The following is a 25,775-nucleotide window of genomic DNA, read 5'->3' as shown; positions in this document are numbered from 1 at the left end:
ATGCTCTTTTAAATTAAAAAAAAAAGAGGATAATTACTTCACCAAAATTTTCTATGGGGTTGTAAGATAATTATCCACCTCTATTTATGTAGTGATTTATGGTGTGAATGTTTTATTTATCAAAAAATGCTTTATTTGGATTGTCATATGTTTTTCAAAAAAATTTTACTTTTTTTGTGAATATATTTCTCAATTACTTGTTTACCTTACATATATCAAATTCCTATAATATATTTTCTACAAAAATTTCAGACAATAGCAATCCAAATTTTATATTTTCCCATAATAATATGAAGCACAAACCATAAAAGAATGCTGGAACTTTTTACATTTCCACGTCTTATTTGCACAAGTAAGAAAATATTGCAGATCAATTTTAGACTAAACAAAAGGAGGAACTTGACATCAATTCAGAATACTAACGCCATTTGTTAGTTTTATTACTATGCCAAACTATTTTGGATGTAAATGTTTTTCTCAATTTCCGGCTCGGCATTTTGAAAGGGAAAATTGTTCAAAACACTCCTTACATTTTGTAAAATAACTTTTTCATCTCTCACTTTTAAAAATGTATTGTTACGTTCCTTATAAATTCACATTGATCAAATTTGGTCACCACCTAGATTTCCAACTAATTTTTTGTTGAAATTCATCACGTGCCTTGCATATGATCATTTTTTGGAGGTAAAATTATCAAATTAAAATTTATATAATCCGATCTATAGTTCCTTACATTTCACAAAATGAATTGTTTTGTCACTCATATTTCACAAAATAAATTTTTTAATCCTTCACATTTTACAAAATGAATTTTTTCATCACTCATTGACCATGTGTACAAATAATTTTTTTTTAAATCCATGTGTGTATCTATTTGATTTCACCTGAACAGTATGAATAACATGTAATATATCTCTATTTGATTTCACCTAAACAGACTAATTATAATTGTATAAATGCTATTCAACAGATATATGAATGGGTTTAAATCTAATAATTTTGTTTTAAATCCATATATATATTTATTTGATTTTACCATGTGAATCTATTCAATATTCATAGCCTTTTTCTTTTGGTAATAATTCATTTATTGAGTTGTGTAATAAGGTTATCTAATTAATCGGCTCTAATTTGAATTCTATAGTCATTCTAACAAATTACAGTTTAAATTTGAAGTTTTTACTCGTCACCTTTAAGACCAACAATTGAATCTCTTGCCTTGTGATTGTCTTAAAATTTGAAAGTGTCAATCATTTACTTCTTTTTGTCATACTTTTCTTTTGTTTTTTTTGTCAAAATTTAATTCAATATAAACATTTGATAATGTTTAGGATTAAATATCTTCCTTATTTTTAATTTTTGAGTAAAATGAAATGAATATGAGTGAAAAACTAACAAATTTTTTAAACTCCTGTATATTATTTAATTTCACCTGAACAATACGTTCAAGCGAAATCAGATAGAAATATATTATATACTATTCGTATTATTCAGGTGAAATCAAATAGATATATACATGAGTTTAAAAAAAAAAGTTATTCGTACGCATGATCAATGGGGGATGAAAAAATTTATTTTGTGAAATGTGAGTGACTATGGATCGGATTATGTAAATTTTGATTTGATAATTTTACTCTTTGAAAATGATCATGTGCAAGGCACGTAGTGGATTACGATAAAAAATTAGTCAAAAACCTAAATAGGGACCAATATTGACCAATGTAAATTTATAAAGAATGTAAAAGTACATTTTTAAAAGTGAAGGACGAAAAAGTCATTTTACAAAATGTGAGAGATGTTTTGAACGATTTTTCCATTTTGAAAAGCCGTCCTCGCAATTTCCTGGAAGTTTCCTTTAGTCGTTGTTGTCAACGGCTAGGTAACTTGGCACGCGTCTATTTGGATGGCCTATTTTTGGCCTGTTTTAACAAAAAAAAAAAAAACTTGTTTAAAATATCAACTATGGTAATATTTTAAGAGTAAATTTTTCCTACACTGACAGTGTTTACACTATCATCGTTGGATTCATGACATGTGTGCAAAAATTAATTTCAAATTCAAATTTTGCATAATTGTCATTCATCTAATGCTAATAGTGTGTACACTGTCAGTATAAGAAAGATTAATCAATATTTTAAAGCATTCAAAAGTTTTCAAGAATACAAAAAAAAAATGCATTAAGTATGATACCGATGGTGAGTGGCAGAGATTATCGTTTGTGAGAGGTGGGTGAGGGGAAAGGATTTTGGAAAAATAAGGTGTTTCAAACAATCACCAGTATTTTTTTTTTACTAATATTGACCTAAAATAACTACAGTTTGTTGTAATAAACTTTGTAACAAACACTCAAAGAATATTGTTCAAGTGAACCCTAAATAAAATTTTGCTCTCAAAAATTTTGGGAAGTTTCCTTGTTAATTCTCTCGTTTTTTATTCTAGTTAAAGTCAACAGCCAAGTCTTCTTTCCTTCATTACTACTCCTCTGCTAATAGTGCAATAGATATTAATGGAATCGGGGCAGACACAGATGTCTTTTTATCCGGTTTCTAATATTTTTTATATTTGTTATATTATTTACTATACAATCGTATTATGTTGTTAATACTTGGAAAAAAGTTAGTATACATAACTGGACAAAACTTATAGTTCACATATTGCACGTATATTAAATACAACAATATATAATGTGATTGCAAAATTTGGATACGACAACTGGACAAAACTTAACAAAACCATGCCCATCCATGTCCCGCTTTTGTTATCCATCCGTCTACACAGAAGTGAAGACTTTTGAGAACAGATACTAGCGCCAAAGGAGTTAGTCAGACAAGAGGCTGGCCATTGATTCATATTGCACATCTTTTCTCTCTGCATGAACTGACCCGAATCCTTATTCGTGAAGGAATCTATTCATTTTTCCCACCTTAGATAAAAATTACACGCAAACAACTCATACCCTTGCATTAAGAGTAAAATTCAAAGAGTGTAGTACATTCTTGTGGTCTAGAGGTGTGTTTCTATCTCTTTGACTCTATCTAGGACCTTCTCTTGTATAGGTTAGTTTAGAAGTAGTGTAAATATTGTCGATTAACAAGAAGGAATAACAATAAAAGGGCAAATATGAAACAGATGCACCGGTGCAAGACAAGCATGAATATTATCCCAAAAATGGGAACCAATACAGAAAACTGCTTAGGCCCTACGAAGAACATCATCTGAAACATTCATGTACTACCACAGCTGCTTCGAAGTGTTTACTTGAACGACTGAACTAGTAGGTCCTCTTGCAAAGGACACTCTTCTTCTTTGACTAATTAATTTTACGTAGACTGAAAATTTGCACCATTTTAAGGTACAATCATATCATACTCGACCTTAGTTATGTGGTATGACTTCTGCTCAGAAAATAATTGAGATGGCAAAAATTGAAGCAGGCATCAACAAGCTGATGAGCAGTCCTGCAACGAATGAAAAGGCAGAAAATGAGCCCGTGATTGTGCTATGAGTAACTTGCACTCAAAGAATGACCCTGATTGATTTTATTTTCATGCTTATAGTTGATTGCGTGCTTTTTGCACCTAATTCGGACTCTACACACCACAACAATGTTAGTTTGAGGCTAATCCAAGGCCTTGTTTGGCAAGTAAGTTTTTGATCAAGTTTATCTGCTATAAGTTTTTTTAACAATTTTAGCTACAGTAATCTCAAAAAATTCTCAAAATTTTTAAACTATACACTTTAAAATATTCAAAAATTTACACATTTCAAAAATTTTTTCTACAATTTCTACAGTAAAGTTTTAGACAAATATTCAAAAAATTTACTTATCAAGCAGGGCCCAAGTTTTTTCGTTCAGCTCTCAAGTAGTTTTAGATCCCTTCCTGATTCAAGCTTCTATATTGATTTTTTTTTAGATGGCTATGATTAGCATTACTTACCTACTTCCTGAGAGCATTTACAGTCATCTCACCGAATGGAGCACTTTTTGGGTAAAGAAAAGCTAGAGAATAGAATTAAGTATAAATTTTAGACACGTGGATTTGTTTGGATAATTTATTTGGATGATTGATTTGAAATAATTATTGAAGCACTTTTTGTGATGTGATGAATGTGAAATAAAAAGGTGATTGGGAAGATAAAAATAGGATTGAAATTTGTAAAGCAAATTATTTTATCTGAAATTATCTCAATCCAAACAAACCCAAATGATCCTTAGGAAATATTATTTGATTCTTGTTCCACTAACTTTCGTTGAAACTTAAGAAAATAGCTACTCCCTCGATCCCATTGAAAGTGTCATACTTTCCATTTTGGAATGTTCCAAAACAATTATCATGTTAAAAATGGTCAGACCATCTTTTAGTCTCTCTTTTCAATATAACCATTCTTTCTAATCATATGCATGTTACCATTCAAATATAAATTTTGAATTTATGGGGGTAAAATTGGAAAGAGAAATACAAACATCACAATCAAATCACTATTTTTAAAAAGTTGGATTCTCCAAACACGACTAAATAAATGGGACGCAAGGAGTATATGAAATTGAGATTCTCATTGTGGATCTGTTCACACGACGAAAGTTACAAAAGTTACATTTTTTTTCCGAAAATGACTACTGTTATATAATCTATCTATCCAAAATTAAAGGGGAGAAGGAGCCTAAAAAGACTCTATGTTAGGGGTTAGTAGGTACACAGACCTTCTTAGACCAAGACAGTACTTTAGCACAACTCTTGAATTTTTTTTTACTGCAAGTGGGATTTAAACCCCTACCTACAGCCCAAACAGAGTCTTAAGACCCATCTTGATGGCCCACTAAACTTAGCTCTTAGCTTAGTGGTTGGTTACAGAAGTTACTTGGGTATGTGAGGAATCACATTAGTGCTTGGCAAGTGATAAGGACTCTCTACTTTCTCAACAGAGACGTGCTATTCAGATAAGGGTAAAAAATCTCTGTGGCCACTGGTCAGATCATGTTTTGGTCATCAAACTATTTTTCATCAGTAATTGACCACTAAATAACTTAATCAGTAAACTCATGACCATTTAGTCGATAATTGCTCTTAATCTGTAAAATTAGCAATTAATCTGTGAAATAGGGTCGCGTAGTTGTTGGACAAAATTACTCTGCATTTTGCCACGTATACAGCTAGTTTCATAGATTAAGAGCAATTATCAACTAAATGGTCATGGATTTACTGATTAAGTTGTTTAGTGGCTAATTGCTGACAAAAAATAGTTTGATGGCCAAAATATAATCTGACCAATTATTTAGTGGCCGCTGAGGTTTTTTGCCCTTCAGATAATAACAAGACAGTAATATTTCTCGTGACTTGCGACGATAGTCCTCAACCATTAAAAGGAAATGGTAACACTCCAAAAGGTTACAGTACCTAGTGTTATTGCAGTCCAATCCCATAAACATTTTATTGGCACATTATAGATGAATGGACATCCTAGAGCTGACACGAATTCAATTGATTAGTGTTTCTAGTTTAATTGTGAATTGGTGATCAAAAGAAGCCTTCATTTCCATTATGCTCTGACAAATGTAACAGGTGAGGGAATGGGAACTAATAATCAATGTTGGTACAACAACCACTCTTTTAAATTGAAAAATGGGTCAACAAGTATTTTTGTTGGGTATCTTCCAAAGACTTCCTCGGTATTCACCGGTAACTTTCCACCACCTCTCCTCATCCAATTAACAATGATAACTATTCATTTACAACGACAGATGAAGCTATGCTTGTTAATCAGGAGAATAAGGAAAACCACCTACCCTTCAGAATTGATACGGGATAAATTCAACAATTTCTCCCTTCATCAACCTTTCATTCACATAGAGGGGCAAGCCCTAGGCTGGAATATCATCGATCTTTAAACTCAACAATCTGCCCCTCACATATCAGGGCACGCCCTAGGTTAAAATAGCATTAACCTTTCATTCGTCCGACGGACAACTTGTTATGTTGGAATAGTATCAATATTTCATTTAAAAGTTAGTTCGAGAAGTGAGACTTTCCCTCACACTTATAATCAAGTACCCTAATCCTTCTACAATCAATGTGAGATAAATTTAACAATAATAAAATCAATAGATATTTGATGAAACCTCAGAAATTAGTTCAACAGGTGACACTTTTCCTCATACTTATAACCAAGCACCTTGCTCCTTCCACAATCAATGTGGGATAAACTCAATGATATTTGATGAACTTTGAAGTAAAACTTTGAGAATATGTGGGAATGGCTATAAAATAGAAATTAATTTCCATGAAGATTTCTCATTGTATTTTCTTATTTTTTTTTTATTTTTCCAATTGTTTCTAATGACTCTATAAGTGTTTTAGCAAGGAAAGAGAGTATGGATACAATTATGGGGTGAGAGTTGAAACGCACCGCCTAAGATTAAAGGAAATATTGTACTTCATTTATATAGCTATTTTCAGCCTTTTGAATGCTAGTAATTGATATCCGTGTTACTTTCTTTTTCTCTTTTTTTTAATGACCTACTATTGCAATTAGAGAGAAATAAGTAGAAGTGCTACATCAAAATTTTTTAAGGTAAATTACTTATTACCCTCTTGTGATTTTACATAATGACAGACGATCCCTTTAAGGTTTTAAAATAACCACATAATCCCCATGTGATTTTATATAAAATGAAAAATGGATAGAATGCACAATCAGTTTGGTGTTTATACCAAACACACTTTAAAAGCACGTGTAATAAATCTTAAGCTCTGTTTGGATTAGCTTATTTTTCAAAAACTAGTTTTTCAAATATAATGTTACAGTAATATACAAATAAAAACAACTCAAAAAATATCTCATCCATACAATATATCAAAATCAACTCACAAATATATACAAAAACATTTTAAAAAATAAATTCTACAATATTTTGCACCTATCACCACCATTACCACCACCCCCACCTGTGACGACCCCACCTTCCCCTAGGGCTTACCTCAGGGTTTAGCGAACGGCCTGCCCAACTCTCGCCAGGATCACTCACTTATTTCAAATAAAATAGTTCACAACCTCAAGCATAAATGGAATAACAGTTCCCAAGTTTGGAACGTACATGTACATTTATTTCTATTCCAAACATTGATAATCCCAAATACATCAAAAGGTTTAGGTTCTAGATACATGTAACCCTAATTGAGCAACTAGTGCAAGTACAATCGCAAAATTTTAAAAACTAGACTATGCTAGTCTGTACCAGTCTCATGCCCTCGCTCATACCCCCTATAAGGAAAACAAAGAACTAATAGAGTGAGCTAAAACTCAGTGAGGTTCCAAAACATCATGCAGACCAATATAGTAAATTGACCATGATTTAAATTCATAAGTATCAAAATAGCGAGCATCTGAAGTCAAGAAAGTGAGCAATAACACTTCGCAAAGCCAATCATTGGATATTTAACATTTCAAGTAAAAGGATATAACCGCTATTTCAAAATAGCTCCGCCATAGCTTGATTAAATAGTAGTTGACACTCCGTCAACTTCCAAGTAAGGTAATCAGGCTAGTAGTGCCCCATTTAACACCAATCTCTGTCCACCATTCAACCCCCTTATCGGGCCCGAACGCCAAGATAAACACGTGTGGTAATACTCGAGCATACCAAATAGTCGAGAAGGTATCACTCCACTCGACAAAACAAGAGACCCAGGGTTTGTTATCTAATCAACTAGACCCTTGCCGGCTCGACTTGATTAACTAGCCACAAGGTTTCTGGAATTCCAGAGAGTGCTCACGCATACACAAGCATATCAAGTCAAGTGAAATCAAAGCATAGTAGCAAGTCACGTTTCGGACAAGTGCATTAAAGTACATCCTTGTCCATCCAAACAAGTCAAAGATTGTCCAAGCACATTGGTAGAACATATAAAAGCAAGTATCAAGTACAATCATGCACTTGGAAGCACTCACCAAAGATCTAGTGCTTTTCAAGGTCATGCTCAGATGCAACTCCTTGGATGGAGTCCAAATTTGCGGTAAAATATTATGCAAGAGTTTAAATCAACTAGGGTTTGAAACATAGGAGTTTCGCTTCAAGAAAATCAAGTAAATAAAACTCATTTAAATAGTATTCAAGTTACTTATCAAACTCTAGAAAATTCATGCTAGCTCATTTAGTATTGATAAAGAAGTGGTTTATACTTTTAAAGTCACACTTGGTATAAAAGATTGAGAAAATCGTATTTTCAAGGGTCACTACTTTCACTTTTTCAAGGGCACGAGTTCCGGCAAAATTTTAGTTTATATACCTCTACTAAAGAAAACTCGAATACCATAGACGATACAAGTTCAATTCGATCTCAAATCTTCGCTCAAGTCGCGAGTACATACGCCTGACCCTCGAGTGAAAATTTGGGCTGCATGCCCTTTGTATTTATCCATTTTCCCATCCAAATACAACTTGGATTCACAAGCCAACAAACCAACAACATACAACTATTCAAGGCCTCAAAACCAACCAAACAAACCAAATAATAAACTTATCACTATGGATATCAAAGTTGGAAACCAGTTTAGAGAAGAAATTATAAGTGGCAGATTTATAATCCTTTGGTGTTTTAGTCATAACTGTAGCTAGGTATATCGGATCGTGAATGGTGTTTCAAAGTTAAGACATAGACCTACATTTCATATGAAGACGTTGACACCCAGTTCTCGCATTTTCAGGGTGAAAAATGGATGGTCAGAAGCATATAAAAAACAAGTCAGGAAAATTAGAGTATTTGTGCAGTCCAGAGTGCTTTGGCCAAATTATAAGCTAAAATGATCCAATTGATCTGAAATTTTGCAGGTAGAAAGTTAACTCAAATCTCTATAACTTTTATGTTTTTTTCAAAAGCTGATTTAGTCTAAAGCATGGAGAAATTCGCAGCCCAAATTCATTCCAAAAACAGGGCAGAACTGAAATTCACCACCAAATGCTGGAATTATGCATATCAACCCTAAAACTACTCATCAAAGTTGGAAATTGCTTGACAAAGCTGAAATTTCATCTTTTAAGGTTAAATATCACAATCAAACCACTAATCATCTCACAAATTCCATTTCCAAGCTGAATACCAACATATTAGAAATAAACATCATAAATCAAAGCTAAAAAATCACAAACCCTAGCTGAAATTCGCTAATTTCCACCAAAACTAGAGTATCATCCAACATAATTCAAGATTCAAGGCATCTATCCCATATTTTGCTAAAACAAGAAAGCAAAAGAAAGTTTTAGACTTATACCTTCCAAAACACTTGAAGAAAGTGAAGAACCAAGTTATTTCTCTCCAAACAACTCCATAACAAGCTTCCTTAGCTCCTTGGTGCTAGTTTAATCGGTTTAGTTTTGTGGTTTCAATTCAAACAAGGCAAGATTCAAGGTTAGAGTTAAAGGTTTTCTCTCTTGTTTTTATCTCAAAATTTTTGGCCACCATGAGCAAGAAATGAAGCAAATTTGGCCCAAGGGAAAGATAAGGAGAAAGAAAGGTGTTTTAGTCAAACAACCCTTGGATATTTGACACTTGGCAAGGCCAAGTTTTCTCTCTTTTTTTTTTCTTTTCTTCCTTTTCCTTAGTCAACAAAGATGGCTGGATTAAGGGGTAATTTAGGGAGGATTAGGTGAAATAAAAATAAAAGGATTAGGGTAAGAAAGTATCGGTCAAATGGTGTACTCAACCGGTAGCATACGATGCACGTCGGTTCAAGCCGATTTGCTTTAACTCTCGCGTACTTGTGTTTTAACTTATAATTCACTAACTTATTAATAGCACTTCTAATCACACACTTCCTCTTATTTAAAACTCACTGTTAAGTACCAAATTTAGTACACACACCTCACCAATTAATCATACTACCAAAATACGCAAAAATACACTAAAAACCCTAGTATGCACCATTCCTTTAGAAAACTCATAACTTGAGTTATAATTATAAAAAATTCATACAACTTTACCTGCTAAAAACTAGACTTCAAATACTAATAATTTTTAGAAGACACCTTTGTACAATTCAGACCACAAGTCAGTCAAATTTCAACCTAAAGTTGCTGCTTCATCCAGTCAAAAGACAGAATAGGTGTGCAAATTCAGTCAACTTTGAAAAATCATAAATATTCATAGGAATTGAGCAAAAATTATGAAATTTGCAAATGCAACAAATAAAACTCAATTCCGACTTTTTTACACCAAGATATAATAGATTTCCTAAGATTGCCCAAGGGTTCCTGCGGAAAATTTTCAGCAACACTACCCTTTGTTTTCTTTACTTTTTCATCCAAAATTCAGCACCAAATTTCATCTCAATGTAACCTCAATCACAATCACAAGTCGTAGGCCATCGATACACTTATTTAAGGCCACAAAACCATCCAAATATAGCACATGTATAGCTCAAACACCAACCACAACTTAAACCATGAAATTTTCCAAGTAAACTACCAAAATCAAGCTCTAAATCTACTCATATGCAAGTGATAAGAGAGAAGATGGTTTCTCGATGTAGTTATCTTGAAACCATATGAAGATATGGCAACCAAGTGTTTCCTTCTCCAAAATCTTTCCACCAAAGCCCTTAATCCTCCCTAAGTGCCAACTTCTGAGAAGTGATTCGTAAGATTATGGTGAAATCTCAAGAGTCAAGCAAGGAATGGAGGTTGAAGTGGAAGCTTTATTTCTCTCTTTTCTCTCAAGGAGGTTCGGCCATGGAGGGAAGAAAATGGAAGAGTTTTTGGTCAAAATTTGTTTTCATTCAAGAGGTAAGAAAGTCTTTGGTCAAGATCAAAGATCCAAGAGTTTGGTGACAAATGTTTAGCCACTATTAATCCTCATCTTGTTGTCTTCCAATCACTAAATTATCTTGTCAATCTCTAATTATCCTTTAACACCTTATAAAATAATATTCGTTTATGCAAAACTTCACCTAGTCGTCAAAATGTTATCGCACTTACCGCACTAGCGGATCCCACATCCATAATGCATTTCAAACTTAACATGTACGAACTTATATCAAAAAAATAATTTAAAAGCTTGACTCACTTATAAAAATATAGAGAAAATTAAAGCAATAATTTAAAGTAAAGAAAATGCATTCAAAGAAATAAATAAAATACAACTTAGTTTTCCGGGTTCTCACACCACCCACTACCACCACCACTCCCTCCTTTCCTCCTCCCCATCCCTCTTCCTCCTCCCTTCCTCTTCCCTCTTTCTCCTCCCTTCCCCTTCCTTCCCACCCCCCAACCCTCTCTTCCCTTCCCCCTACCCCCCCAATTTGGCAGCAGCTAGATTGAGAAGGGAAGGAGAGAATCGAGGGATGGATGGGAAGAGGAAGAGATGAGGAAGAGGGAAGGGGAAGAGGGAGGAAAAAGAGGAGGAAAAGTGAGGGATAGGAGAAAAGATGAGGGAAAGGGTGATGGTGGTGGCGGTGGAGGCTGTGGTTGTTCGTGGTAGTATTAATTTTTAAAAAAGTATTATAGAAATATTTTAATTTTAAAAGGTATCCCAAAATATATTCCAAAAATCCCTCCAAAAAAATCACAAAAAACATCTATAGTAAAAGTTTTTCATATACACTGTTACAATAAAATATTTCAAAAACACTCCAAAAATAGTAAATCCAAACGGAGCTTTAATATTCATGTAATCTCCTTATAATTTATATAAATATCCACCTTACCCTTGTAGTTTTTGCAATTATCTACATAATCTACTTATGCTTTTATACAAGGTGATTTAGCCGTCGATTGATTTAATATTTAAGTAAGGCTGTTATTGTTATTTTATCTAATGACATTACATAAACTATTTTCCATCAACTTTTCACTTTACTTAAAATCATAGGGGGGTGAAGTGAATATTTTGAATTATTTGAGGGGTCATGTAGCAATAGATGAAATCATAGGAGGGTTACATGTAATTTACCCAATTTTTTATGGTCTGATTAAGATAGAGTCACAAACATGCACCTATATTTTTGTCAAAATAACAAAAAGGAAAAAGATAAATGGTTATGCACATGTATCTATGTAATAGTTGAAGATTTGTACCTGGTATTTATAAGAAACATTGATGTGAGGCTATTTTTTTTTTTTTTTTTTTTGTCAAAGGTTGGATGTGAGACTATTAACTATCAAGTTTTGAGTACTGACTAAAGTAGTAGTTGTATTACAAAAGAAAATGAAAAGGAAAATTAGAATCATATTTTTCCAAGAACATGGTATAAAATAGGTAAGCAAACTTTAACTATTAGTGGATACCTCACAAATTAGTATTTTTTTTAAGGATTTTTCTAACGGGTATCAATGAGTACTCATTAAAACATCTATATTCCACTCAACATGTCATATATATACACATATACTAAGAATTATTACTTTTTTTTTGAATTTATACACTTTGCATAATTAATCCCCTTACATTTATACACTTTCCCTAATTAATCTTATATTTCTAAAAATCTAACATCTGAAATACAACTTAATGAGTGCCTAGACAAACCTTTTTTTAATTCAAAGGAAGACTCTGAATCATATAAAGAGAAAGAAGGCAGGAGAGAAAGGGGAAGGGTTGAGAAGATTTTCAATCTAACCTTGAACCAATTATTACTAGACTAATGTCTCTATCAGTTAAGCTTAGTTTTAGGGACTCAAATACTAGTGTTTACCTAGCAAATAATCACCCCCAAGATGCCAATTATTTCATTCTAATTTTACCTAATAATTCCAGAGATAACAATGAGGGCAACGGGGCTTGGGGCACCAAAGAGAGGGGCTGGGGGAGGAGAAGAGAATGGACATTTTTCTCCCCCAACTTTAAATAGGGTGAGGGACGGGGAAGAAAACTCTGCCCTCCACCCTACCTATAATATAAATGATGTTGTAAAACTAATAAAATAAACTACTATAATATCAAGTGAAATATTGGATGAAAAGTAGAGGAATGGAGAGTGATTTTCTTATATTTCAACTAATACAAAAGTCCTCACAAAGGGTGTCAATGTACATCTATATATAGGTACTACAAGATTAAAGATATATCAATCCTATTAAACACCCATTACTACAAGACTATGAAGAAACCTATGAATAGATTTATGGATTGTAACTTCTATACATAATGTAGCCATAAATCATGAATTAATCCTCTTGGGAATACAAAGGAACATCCACACTTTAATTGTTTCATAACACTCCTCCTTGGATGTCCATTACACAAAGAATATGCCTCGTTAAAACCTTACTAGGGAAAAATCCATCGGAACAAAAATCCTAGTGAAGGAAAAAGAGCACACTATTCCTGTGTATTAATTTCTCCCCCTGATGCAAACATCATTTGAGATCTTTTAATTGTCGCATTCCAATATTCTTCGCCAATTGCACTGAGATATGGTACTTCAGGACCAAATATCTCTTCATCTTCCTCTCGCGGTCTAAAAGAATTCTTATTAAGATCTAATGATCTAACGACTATTGGAGTACTTAATGTATGTGTATTATCCATATAAAATTGCTTTAATATCTTCCGGGAATATGCAATTTAGTGAACAAAAATTTCACTTTTGTCAAATCACATATCCATTGGGATCAGTAAACTTTTGGTTTACTGCAAGTGATGATTATAAATCAAATGAGAATGAAGACAACTATATCAATAATCATTTCTTTCTCGAATGATTATTATGATATAATTAACTTTTATCTCACTTGATTTCTAAATATAATCTATATTATTATCTCATTTAATGTCTCAATTTGATATCCATTTCAACGGGTATTCAAATTCAATAAATTTTTCGAGACACGATAAAAAGTAGTGCTTTATTTATCATAAACTTTTCTCCTATAGGGAGAAATATAGTAGTGGCTCTTATGGAGCTTTCAATCACTTAAGCACTACCACTGATTGTGTTTGTCTCTTTTATTGGAAAATAGTGTATATAGTAGCATTTATTAATGAGACACATATTATTGTCACCATAATTCTTATGGAACAAATATCATCACCATAATCATTTGATCCCAAATATTTAACATCCATTTCTTCTTCAGGAAAAAAGTCAATTACTATAATAAATTAAATCAATCATCATACACCTTCAGGGCGTTTAAAGAAATTTGCCATGTGAAAATGCTACTATAATTTTGATTCCGCAAATGTACTTTGAGACATTTATCTTTAGGATCCTTACTTTCTTGTCCTTATCATTATTATCCCACTTCAAGTGGTAACTTTTTCTCTTGTCATAGTAAAATACATATTTATCAAAATCATAGTCATTGCAGCAACCATAACTTATAAATTGAAATTTAGTCGCATTCACTTCTGGGAGTGGACTAGAACTAGCATGCAATAAGTATAAAATACTTCTCAAATTTTCTCTCAATATTGTTACTACAAGAGCATATTTGAGAAATACGTAGAGAATATTATTTTCAATTAAGAAATAATTCTAAATATAGTAGAATTGTGCACTTGCAACCATAAGTAAATTTATCATACCAGATTTTGAAATAATGACCATCTTCTGGTGGCCAAATCTTTTCGTTAAAGAACGACTATCTTCAGGTGGTCGAATCTTTTTCTTTAAGTTTTTTAAAGGACAAGTGGATCCTCAAACATAATTGATTTTCTATAATAGCATCTCCCAAACTCATTGCATCAAAATATAAGTATCTATAACAAATAATTCTAAAAATAAATAAGTAGAATTAAAAGAAAAAATATTACCTTAAAGATGTCAAACAGTATATATTTGTGTTTAATGGTTGCTCAGCAATAGGTACTTGTATTTTTCGATCATTCAAATGTTAGCCATAAGAAATTGAAATAAATTTATGTGTCAAAAATTTACCTCAATAAGTAGATAGAAGTTGCCGAAAAAAATACGGGCAGAATCTCTTGTTTCACTTTTACTCAAGGTAGAGGCTCCGTTTTCACCTTTTACTCAAAAATAGAGACTCGTGCTGATAACGTATTATAAAACTAATAAAATGAAATACTATAATATGAATTGAAATATTGGAGGAAAAGTAGAGGAATGGAGAGTGATTTTCTTATATCAACTAATACAAAAGTCCTCACAAAGGGTGTCAATGTACCTCTATATATAGGTACTACAAGATTAAAGTTACATCAATCCTGTTAAACACTCGTTACTACAAGAATATGAAGAAACCTATGAAATAGTTTCTCCACTACATGAATAGATTTATGGATTGTAACTTCTATACATAATGTAGTCATAAATCATGAATTAATCCTCTTAAGAATACAAAGGGACATCCACACTTTAGTTGTTTCATAACAAATGATATATATTTGTGGAATAAAAAATAGATGACATAGTATATATATATATATATATATATATATAAATGTAATATGAAATTGTGGTAAAATAATATAATCTTTCTTGTTTATTTATTTGGTAAAAGGATTTTATTTAAATGTTAGATTACTTTTTTTAAACAAGAACAATGATGATTTAGATTTTATCTAAAACTAAATATGAAGAGATGAATTCACAAAGATCAAAATAATTTTTAAATTTTATTTCATGTTGAATTTTTGGTTAAAAATTGAAAAGAATGATTAGTACTTTTATTATCAATATTGTACATATATAAATAAAGTCAAATAAGAAATAAAACTAGAAGTGGTCACCCATGGAGCACTTGCAGGGGCAACTGGGTAGAGGCTGAGGGAGCTTTTCGAAGGCTGACCGAGGGACAGGCGAAGGCTCCCCACTTCAAACCCGCCGGTTGCCTTCCCTAAATAATTTCACTTCGAAAATTTGAAAAGCCTCCCTGCAACTTCCTGGATTTTTCCTCTCGACAAATCACAAATGTTCGTCTACGTCAACGGCGAAGTCTTTTCCCTTCGGTGATGGCCCACTGGCCCTCTACTAATAGTGGAGTGTGGTAGCTTTTAGTTGTCCGTGCAATGACGAAAAGTGGAAAGCAAACCACGCGCAACATATGTGCGCGACCACGGCCCCTTCTAAGCAACCGCTTGTGCGACTTGGGCTGTAGATCGGTTCGAACTCGTTCAAATTTTACCTATAATAAAACAAATTTAAAAGAAGTATTAGAGTATTTTTTTAGTTTGGTCGAGTTTGTTTACCTATTAGTTCATCAGTTTCTTTATATTCTCCTTTCCTGTAAGATAGGATAGATTAATCAATTATATATTTTCTTTAGACTCCTCTTTCCTATAGGATAGAATAGATTAGCTTATAAAAATGTTATTATTGCGACCAAAAAAAGATTAAACTAGAAGGTCATATGTTTTTTTTCCCAATTGAAGAGGGGCAGGATTTAAAAAAAAAAGAGGAAATAGGAGAATTTGATCTCAATATCTTTAATTCTTAAATATCAACATCAGTCATTAAAGTAGGATTTTATATTGTTAAAAGGCTCATTCCAACTAAATTTTGAAAAAGAGTAAATGTAGTTTTGGTAACCAAATTTTGAGCTTTGATCAATTTCGGTAACAAAAAATTTGGACGAAAGCAAATCTGATATTTTATATTATAATATTTAAGCACATTTGGTATCCTGGATGGATTTTTTTCAAATTCCAACTAAAAAAAATCATGTGCTGTCTTGCGTTCGACAACAAAATTTTTTAAAAATTTTCAAAAAAAAAGCTAAAAAGTGGGATATAATCTAATTCATATTCATTTTTACTTCACAAAAGGTGGGATTTGACATATTTGAATAAAAAAATGACTGCATGTGAATCATACAGTGATTTCAAGTTTAAAAGTGATTGAAACTTAGATTGGGATAAAATTTTACTAACTTGAATTTGTAAAAATGTAAAATTATGCCTTGTTTGGACAACAATTTTTCATGTTTTTCGTGAACACAATTTTCAATCATTTTTTTACCTCATATATATCAAATCACTACAATATTTTTTCTATAAAAAAATTCAGAAAAATACAATCCAAATAAGGCCTTAATATTTTAAAAATAAGTGATGAAAAAATGTTATTTTTCCCTGCAACTTCCTCGATTTTTCCTCTCGACAATGTCGTTAACGTCAACGGAAGTCTTTTCCCTTCGGTACTAATAATGATGAAATGTGAAAAACAAATTATCTGCAACATCTATGTACTACCACAGCTCCTTCTAAGTAACCGCTTCAACGACTAAACTTGCAGGCTCATCCTGCAAAGAACATTTGCTTCCTCTTGACTAATTGATCTTATGTTTTTTTTTTTTTCCAACATGAGAGAGGTAGAATTAAAAAAGTAAGGACAAAATAGAAACTTTTGAACTCAAGATCGGTAGGACTTAAAAAGTAAGGAGAGAATTGAATATTTGAATTCAAAACCTTTAATTATTGGATTTCAACCTTAATTGCTGGACTAAGATCTTATGTTGTTAGAAGGCTCATTCCAATTAAATTTTGAAAAAGAGTAAATGTAGTTTTGGCTATCCAATTTTGATCCTTGAGCGACTTTGATAACCAAGCTTTGGACCAAAGCAAATCTGGTACCTTATGTTATAATATTTAAGCATATTTGGTACTTTTGATGGATTTTTTCAAATTTCATCTTAAACAACCATTCATGTGTTGTCCTGTTTCCAACAACAAAATTTTAAAAAAAATGTGAAAATGATGCCCAATTTAAGCAATAATAGAACATGGATCACTCATCTAAAAATAAAATAACCTATTCTAAGAAAATACTCAATCAAGCTAATCATACACGCTCAAAAGTCCTTTCTCCTCTCCATACTCTCTGATTTAAAAAAAGAGAAAAAAAATTTGAGACCTTCATTTCAATCGAATCTTTATGGATTTAACCATGAAATCATGAAACCATTAAAAAAATTGTGAAATATAGTTTCACATGAAGAGCTTGAAGTAACAATTTGAAAATACTTCATTAGCTATAAACGTGAAACCTTTTTTATAATTTCGTTGCTGGACATGTGACAACCCGTGATTTTTTTTAGTAGAAATTTGGGTGCTAGAATCACTTAAGAGTCAAAGTTTAGATACCAAAATTGCATTTTACTCATTTTTCAAAATTTGTTCACATACAAAACCCAAGAAAAGCCCCTTCAAAGTTTCATATGAAAATGAAAAAACATGGTGACAGCATTGTTTTCTCATGCCTCATGCTTATGTTTTAAAGTTTTTATTAAGTTGTGATCATTTTGATTTTTCTATAGACCAATTTCTCTGAGAATTATATAAAATGAATAGGTAATTTCTATTCAAACAGTTTCCGAACAAAATGTGGTATGCTATTAAAAGATACTACTACTTAATTACTTAACATGAGTGCTGAATCAGTATGCCTGCAAGTTAAGTAGTCGTGTAATGTTTCTTATAACTGGAGCACAGTATCTTAAAATTTCTCATAGCTTGGAAATAGTTTTTATGAAATCATATTGCAAAAGCAAAACAATACATACACATATACATACTACGGAAACCGATGGTATTCAAGTTAAATTTGTTTCTATCATAGCATTTAGTGTACGTAATAGATATTCTTTGAAGAGAGTGTGCACTACTCAATAGATAGTCTATCTAAACTTGCGAATCTATACCACTGCACATTATTTGATTTAAAAGTAAGTGAAATTCTCTAGAGTTGCAACATACTTTCTGAATTTAAAAATATGTACAACTTTTTGGATGTTATTATAAGTAGAAAAGTTTGAGCTCTTAATCTGTAACTAAAGTTGTATTTTGTATTTTGCATGGTGGCCAACTAAGCCTCAGGCAAATTGGTTAATACTCGAGGTTTTTTTTTTTTTTTTTTTTTGGCCAAGAATAATCGAGGAATTTAACGATTGCAATTTCAGTGCCCATCCTTTCGACCTTCTCGAGGGCCCACTATCATGAACGCTTAAAGTCATTGGTGCTCAACTTTTACCATCCCTTCCACAACACTCAAAAATCATAATACATGCTTTTCGCAGAGTCTCAGTCTCAAGGTTTTCAGCTTCCTCAAGTTTTCTTATCAATTTCAGGTATAATGAGATCATATCCTGATATCCATCTGAATTTTGCAACTTTTGGAGTTTTTTCCTTATTTCATCATGTAATAATGGAATTACTTGGCACAAACACGTTGTTTCAATTATAATTCATTCATCAAAACTCAACGATCTTATAGTAGTGAAAATTAGGTCGAAATATAATACAAATTTTTGTTTTTTGACAGAATCTTGCGATTCTCAACTTCTTGACGATAACTTGTTCTCATTTCAAGGTACAACGATATCATCAAAACTTGTAAATTTTTGTAGTTGTATATTTAGATTTCTGAGGCCCAAAAATCTGGACCACTTTTTTTTTTTTTTTCCTTTCAATACATGGAGTGCTCTCTTCAAGCTTTTTATATGATTGACAATGTTTGGCAAGAAATTCGGATATTATTATATGTGCAAAAGCTTTGATATCAATTCTTTAGAAAAGATAAATGTTTGGACTACTAGCTTGAAACTCGAAAGTTGTTTTTTTTTTTTTTTCAATAATATTTGGTGCAGCTAAATTAATTTTACGTTTGCAAATTCGTAGAGTAATATGAAATTGGCTAGCAATAGGACCTTATCGGCTTCCTGGATCTAAACAAACTGCTCTAGTGGGGCTGATTCTTGGGCAGAATGAGTTGATCCAAATCGGGATCTCGAAACCATCAAAATTGGATCTAGGTACATGGTGGATTTTTACGAGGAAATTGATATTCAAAGTCATCGGATCTTGTCCAGTCTAGAACCGGATCCAGATCTTGGTGTTAGTCTTATAAAATTGTTAAAATTTTTATAACAGTCTTCATTAAGTCCAGCTAATTGGACGACTACACTTTTTTGTGCTCTTCTTCACTATCAAATGGGAAGGCATTAGAGCACTACATGTTTATTAACATCCATCCTTTCAAGTTTTGAGACACTTTTTTCTTATTCTTCTCCTTTTTAAAAATAATGTATTTGAAACATTGTTATCACGACACTTTATTAAGGCACAACTCTTGTTACCTATTTCATTTAAATTTTTTGATTTGATTCACTCAAAATTTAAAAATCGATAGAAAAGAAAAACAAAACTACCTTAGTAATCTATCTGAAAGACTAATAAAGTGGGTATTCATGCATATTTTGTAATTTTTTTTAGATACATTTTATTGATGGGATTTAAAATGTACATGGTTCTTCATATCACATTGATATTTCTCCAGATATTGTAGTAAATATTTTATTTTTGCCAATGGGAAGAATCCTAGATAAGCCTACAGTTGCATAAATATTGATTGACTGAGGAAGATTTTTTTTTTTTCCCTACTTACCTATTGTGTTATGAACTTTATTGAGCAACGTCCAGACCAAGTTTGATATATTCTTGAATTCTATGAGGTCTTTAATTGGACCATTTTGTCGTTTGGACTCTTGCTATTTGGTGAATGAGATGGAATGAGTGGTGAGTAATTCGACATACACACCAATTTACCAAAAATTTATTTATCAAAAATAAAAAAAAATAATTAAGATACCATTTGCCTCAAATAAGAAAAAGAAAAATTATGTTACTAAGAAGAACTACTTGTACTCAAAAAATATAAAGTTACTACCATATACTGAAATGTTTCTGCTTAATACATCATGTATACTTATGAACATTTCATTCAGCGCAAAAAAGTTATGATATGATAGGACTTGTATTTGATAAATAAATGCAAAATGAAAATTCTAATAATACTACTATTAGTTCCTTTGCATCATTGAAACGTTGATTAAAAGTTGAGGATACATTTATGTAGAATCCAACATTAATCGGCTAACTGTTTAGTTTACTAACTGGGTTCAAATTTGTCAAACTAAATTTGGAAATGCCCTGTTTCAAAATTTTCCAAAGAAGCATCATGATTATTATGCTGCCTTTATTGAACAACGTTATTGGTAGATAACTGAAATTTTTAGAGATTTTCTTGTCAATCGATAGGTAATTGAGCTCACTGGAAAATTAACAATGGAGGCACTTGGGAATTTGGCATTCGACAGAGGAAGGAAGTGTTACCATTTACGTGATAATCTAAGGTCGCTCGAAATGAAGTTGCAAAGATTAAGCAACAGGAAAATTGATTTCGAGTCGAAAGTGAAAGTTGCAGAAAGATCAGGTACTAAGAAAAGGAAAAGGGAGGTTGAGAATTGGTTTGAGGAGGTAGCAAAAATAGAGAATGAATTCGTTGCATTGAAAACGAGGGTAGAACAGGGTAATCTTCTAAAAAATGCATTTAGCAGTGGGGATGGAGTGGAGAAAATGGACAAGTTTGTAGAGCAACTGATGGTGCAAAGTGATAGTGATCATTTTGCTGAGCTTTGCCTCGAGGCTTCTGAGAGCAGAGGTGAGCCACGAGAGACAATAAAATTATTTGGAAAAAGGTTTTGCAAAGGTCTGGAAACAATCCCGGCATGGTTGGACACCAATGAGATCTTAAGGATTGGGATATGGGGGATGGGAGGTGTGGGTAAGACTACTTTGGCGGAACACATCCATAATCATCTCCTTGAGAATACTCAATTCAAAGTTTATTGGATTTCTGTCTCTCAAGATTTTAGCATAAAAAAGCTGCAAGGTGACATTGCTAAACGCCTAAGGTTTGATCTGTCAAACGTGGATGATGAAGGAGCAAGGGCACGTAGGTTGCGTGACGCATTCGAGAAAATGGAGGAAATGGTAGTGCTCATATTGGATGATGTTTGGGAAGACTTTGGTTTAGACAGGGTAGGGATTCCTCTTGATGCACTAAATCGCAGATTGATTTTGACTACACGCTCGTTAGACGTGTGCAACCGGATGCAATGCCAAAGCAATTTTGAGTTGAAAACTTTGGACACAGAGGAAGCTTGGGGTTTGTTCGAGCATACACTTGGCAGCGAGACCTCCTGTGATCGAGGTTTGAAAGATATTGCCAAGTCCATCACGGAAAGGTGCGATGGTTTGCCTCTTGGTATTGTCACAGTGGCTGGGAGCATGAGAGGTGTGAGAGACATCTGTGAGTGGAGAAATGCATTGGAAGACTTGAAAGCATGTTCAGTCGGGCACGATGAGATGGAAAAAAAGGTGTTTCGCATCCTGGAATGGAGTTTCAATCGCCTGAATGAATGTCAAAGGAATTGCTTCTTGTATTGCTCTCTTTATCCGGAAGATTGGAAAATAAAAAGAAAGGAACTAATAGACCTCTTTATTTGGGCAGAGCTGATGCCAAAACGGATATTGATGAAGGTCAAACGATATTAAACAAACTGATAAGATTTTGCCTGCTGGAAGAAACAAAAGATTCCAAAGGGGATGACCATGTAAAGATGCATGATTTGGTCAGAGATATGGCATTAAGGATCACGAATGGAAACTCCAAACTAAAGATGAGTGGAGATGTACCACGCTTCTTGGTGAAAAGCTTTGTATGGAGACGTTCAAAAGTAATACTGGAACAAAAAGAATGGACAGAAGATCTCCATGCAGTCTACTTTCATACATTTGGAAGCGCAGAAATAGAAGTTCCACCAGGCTGGTCACCGAATTGTCCTAAGCTCTCAACCTTGCTTCTTCCCCATTTTTCCATAAAAAGAATCCCAGATTCATTCTTTCGGCACATGTGTGGACTTAAAGTTTTGAATCTAGAAGGGTGCAAAGATATAACAGAGTTGCCTAATTGTGTTTCAGACATGGTGAATCTCACTGCTTTGATTTTGGGGGGTTGTGCACGCCTCATGTTTGTGCCACCACTGGGAAAGCTCAAGCAATTGAGGGATTTGGATTTATCATGCACTAGCATTCAGGATTTACCTCAAGGTTGGGGGTCACTGGTCAACCTTGAAAGGCTTAACTTGAAAAAGTGTCAGACTTTAGGTTTAAAGATAATACCAAAAGGGACATTTTCCCAATTCCACCGTCTTCAACTGCTATTATTGCCACCCTTTGGTAAGGTACAAGTTAATGATCCGGAGGTGCTGAACCAATTAGAAAGTTTCATAAGATGTTTGTCTTTTACGGACTTCTATAAAATTACTCAGTGGCCAAAATACTATAATGTTTATATCAATGACATCTTAACTAAGGATCGGGGTTATGTCTATTACCAGAAACAACTGTATTTCCATCAGTGTAAACTTGGTAGAGGATCGAACTATCTGCCAGATGATATGAAGAGTTTGATAATCCAGGATTGTGAGGGCATGGGCATTAGGTGCTTATCAGATGTTTTTAGAAATTTTATAAATTTAAGCCACTTATCTGAATTGTATATTTTTGTATCGGTTGGAATAGAGTTCCTCTGGAAATTGCCCTCTCCTTCTCCACATGATCAGTTGGAAGTCTCGTCTCTTAGTCCACTCCGTGATCTCGAACAACTAGGGCTCTCCAGGTTGCCAAACCTGGTTGGTCTTTTTTACGGAGGATCAGAACCATATTTGCTTCCTGTTGGCACCTTTTCTTCCCTCAAAATATTGTGGATTCATGAATGTCACAACATGAAGCAGCTATTCACAGTGCAGTTGCTGCAGACCCTTCAAAATCTTGAAACATTAGACATTAAAAATTGTGAAGGACTGGAGGAGATAGCAGCAGATGGCAATGGAGTAGGACAAGGAGGAGGAGAACGCATCCAATTGACTTCAAGTGGAGCCACCGCCACCGTCATCCTTCCAAAATTAAGGTGTTTGAGTCTGAATAGGCTGCCGCAACTGAAGAACATTTGCAAGGCAGCCATGATCTGCAATTCAATTAAGGAGATTGAAATATTTGATTGTCCAAAGGTAAAGAGGCTGCCTTTGTTTCTTCCTACCACCAACGGTCTACCATCTCCTCCCAGCACTCTTCGTAAAATCAGGGGAGATGTAGAATGGTGGGAATTATTAGAGTGGGACAGTCCCTACCCAAAAAGTGCCCTTGACCCATTGTTCATAGGAAAGGGGTGAAGTTCGAACAGGGTGTTAAAGGCCACCTATTTGATCAAAATCCGGATTGATTTTCATGTACGTGATTCCTCCCTTTCCTCTAGTCTTGTCTTACCAAGTATCCCCTTTCTTTGAAATTTCCCAAAATATAATCTACTTCTCCAATAGGCTAGATTTTCTATTGCGGAGGAATCGATATTGGTTATTTCAATGTTGTGGTGCAGAACTACTAACACCCTTTCTTCAATTAATTTACGTGATTTACTACATATAATGTTCTTTTTTTTTTTCATTTTTTGTTTTGACTTTTTGATGGGAAAATGGATTTAAGTACTATAGTTTCTCTCTCTCTCTCTCTCTCTCTCTCTCTCTCTCTCTCTCTCTCTCTCTCTCTCTCTCTTCTTATTTATTTTTGAGTTCAATGTCATTATAAATTTCTTTTTTCATTTTATGCTGTGGAATGTTCTCTATCTTTCCCTTTTTCTGGAGAGGCTCAAGTTTTCCTCTGCCGACTACCTTTCCGATGGAGAGGAATTGCAAACCGCACCCTTTTCTCATAATCATTGATATAATCTAGTGCACAGCTTTTTAATACTTTTTCTCAATTTTCAAAATTTAAATATTTTATTTTCTCTCTCTTTCTTTCTTCTTGTTCATTTATGAGTTTAGTGTCTTTATTAATTTATTCTGTGAATGAGCTGATCTCTATGTTCTTTTCATTTTTCATTTCCTGGTTTTGGAGGTTGTCTTGAATTTCCCCTTTTTTGAAGAGGGTTTCCAGATAAAGCTGTAGGTATATATGTTTGCAAATGTTTAAATTCCAAATTTCACGTTGAGAGCCACAATAAGTTGGAAGGAAGTAGAACTGCAAAGTAATTTACATTATTGTACACTGAATTAGTATCATGGACGAATTAGCTTTGTGTTTCTGACTACACTGATCAAGTGTTGTTCGTCAATATTTCTCAGGTTACTAAACAAATTTGCTGCTGCAAGAGAGGTGATGTTGCAAAACAAGTGTTAATTGAAGCCCTGTCCTCCAGTACCAAATTTCCTCCCAAGACGTGCTTCTTCTTTAGCTGTATTACAGTTGCTGCTTTTTGTCATGTTTGGCCTTTTATTCCTACCTAGATCATGTTTTTTCAGTGCTTGATTGTAACTGGAGCAGCGATACAGTTTTTTGTGACTATTCCATGATTAGCAACAAAATTGTTTTGAGGTATTATGCTAAAATTTTTGGTCATATTGTACTCCAAGAATGTGATTTCGCTCAATCAATTTAAGTCTTTCTATGTGTGTGCTTTTTCTAGATTTCCATTTCAAGCGATTATATATCTAGTTCCACTAATAATTCTTTAGTTAACCTTTTGATTGGGGTTAGGATTGTATATGCATGTTAAAGAAGGATCGGAATAACATTCAAATCCCTCCTGGAGCCAAGTATCTACATTTAGAATAAATGAATAGAAGAAGCTTTTACATCAACTTTTCTGCATGACTTGAGTCTTTTATGTCTGCTTCTTTGGCAGAATTATCTATGAACATATCAAACTTGTATGGAATGATTTTTTTATCTTTTTCAGAAGCAAATGTATTAAAACCAAAAAAAAAAAAAAAAAAAAATTAGATGGAGCTTTGTCTTGCAAGAGACATGCACTTGCATATGTCATCTAATATGGTATTTTGTTGTGAAAAATCAGACTATGTTTGAGATGGCCAGTAAAGCAAGCATCAACTTGCTAATCTGTAGTCCTACAATTTATGAAGAGGCAAAATCAAGGTTAATAACTTTCAATCAAGGAACATTCATAACTAATTATTCTCCAGTTTA

At 33.2% G+C, this 25,775-nt stretch overlaps 1 pseudogene; it reads left to right on the top strand.

The window, feature by feature from the left end:
• Positions 1 to 18,948: 18,948 nt before the first annotated feature.
• LOC113689245 (probable disease resistance protein At4g27220) lies at positions 18,949 to 25,218 on the top strand (annotated as a pseudogene).
• The last annotated feature ends 557 nt before the right edge of the window (positions 25,219 to 25,775 follow it).

The sequence above is a fragment of the Coffea arabica genome, chromosome 5c (assembly GCF_036785885.1).
Source record: "Coffea arabica cultivar ET-39 chromosome 5c, Coffea Arabica ET-39 HiFi, whole genome shotgun sequence".
Taxonomy (NCBI): domain Eukaryota; kingdom Viridiplantae; phylum Streptophyta; class Magnoliopsida; order Gentianales; family Rubiaceae; genus Coffea; species Coffea arabica.
The sequence above is the reverse complement of the archived record's forward strand: the minus strand, read 5'-3'. Positions and strand labels throughout refer to the sequence as shown.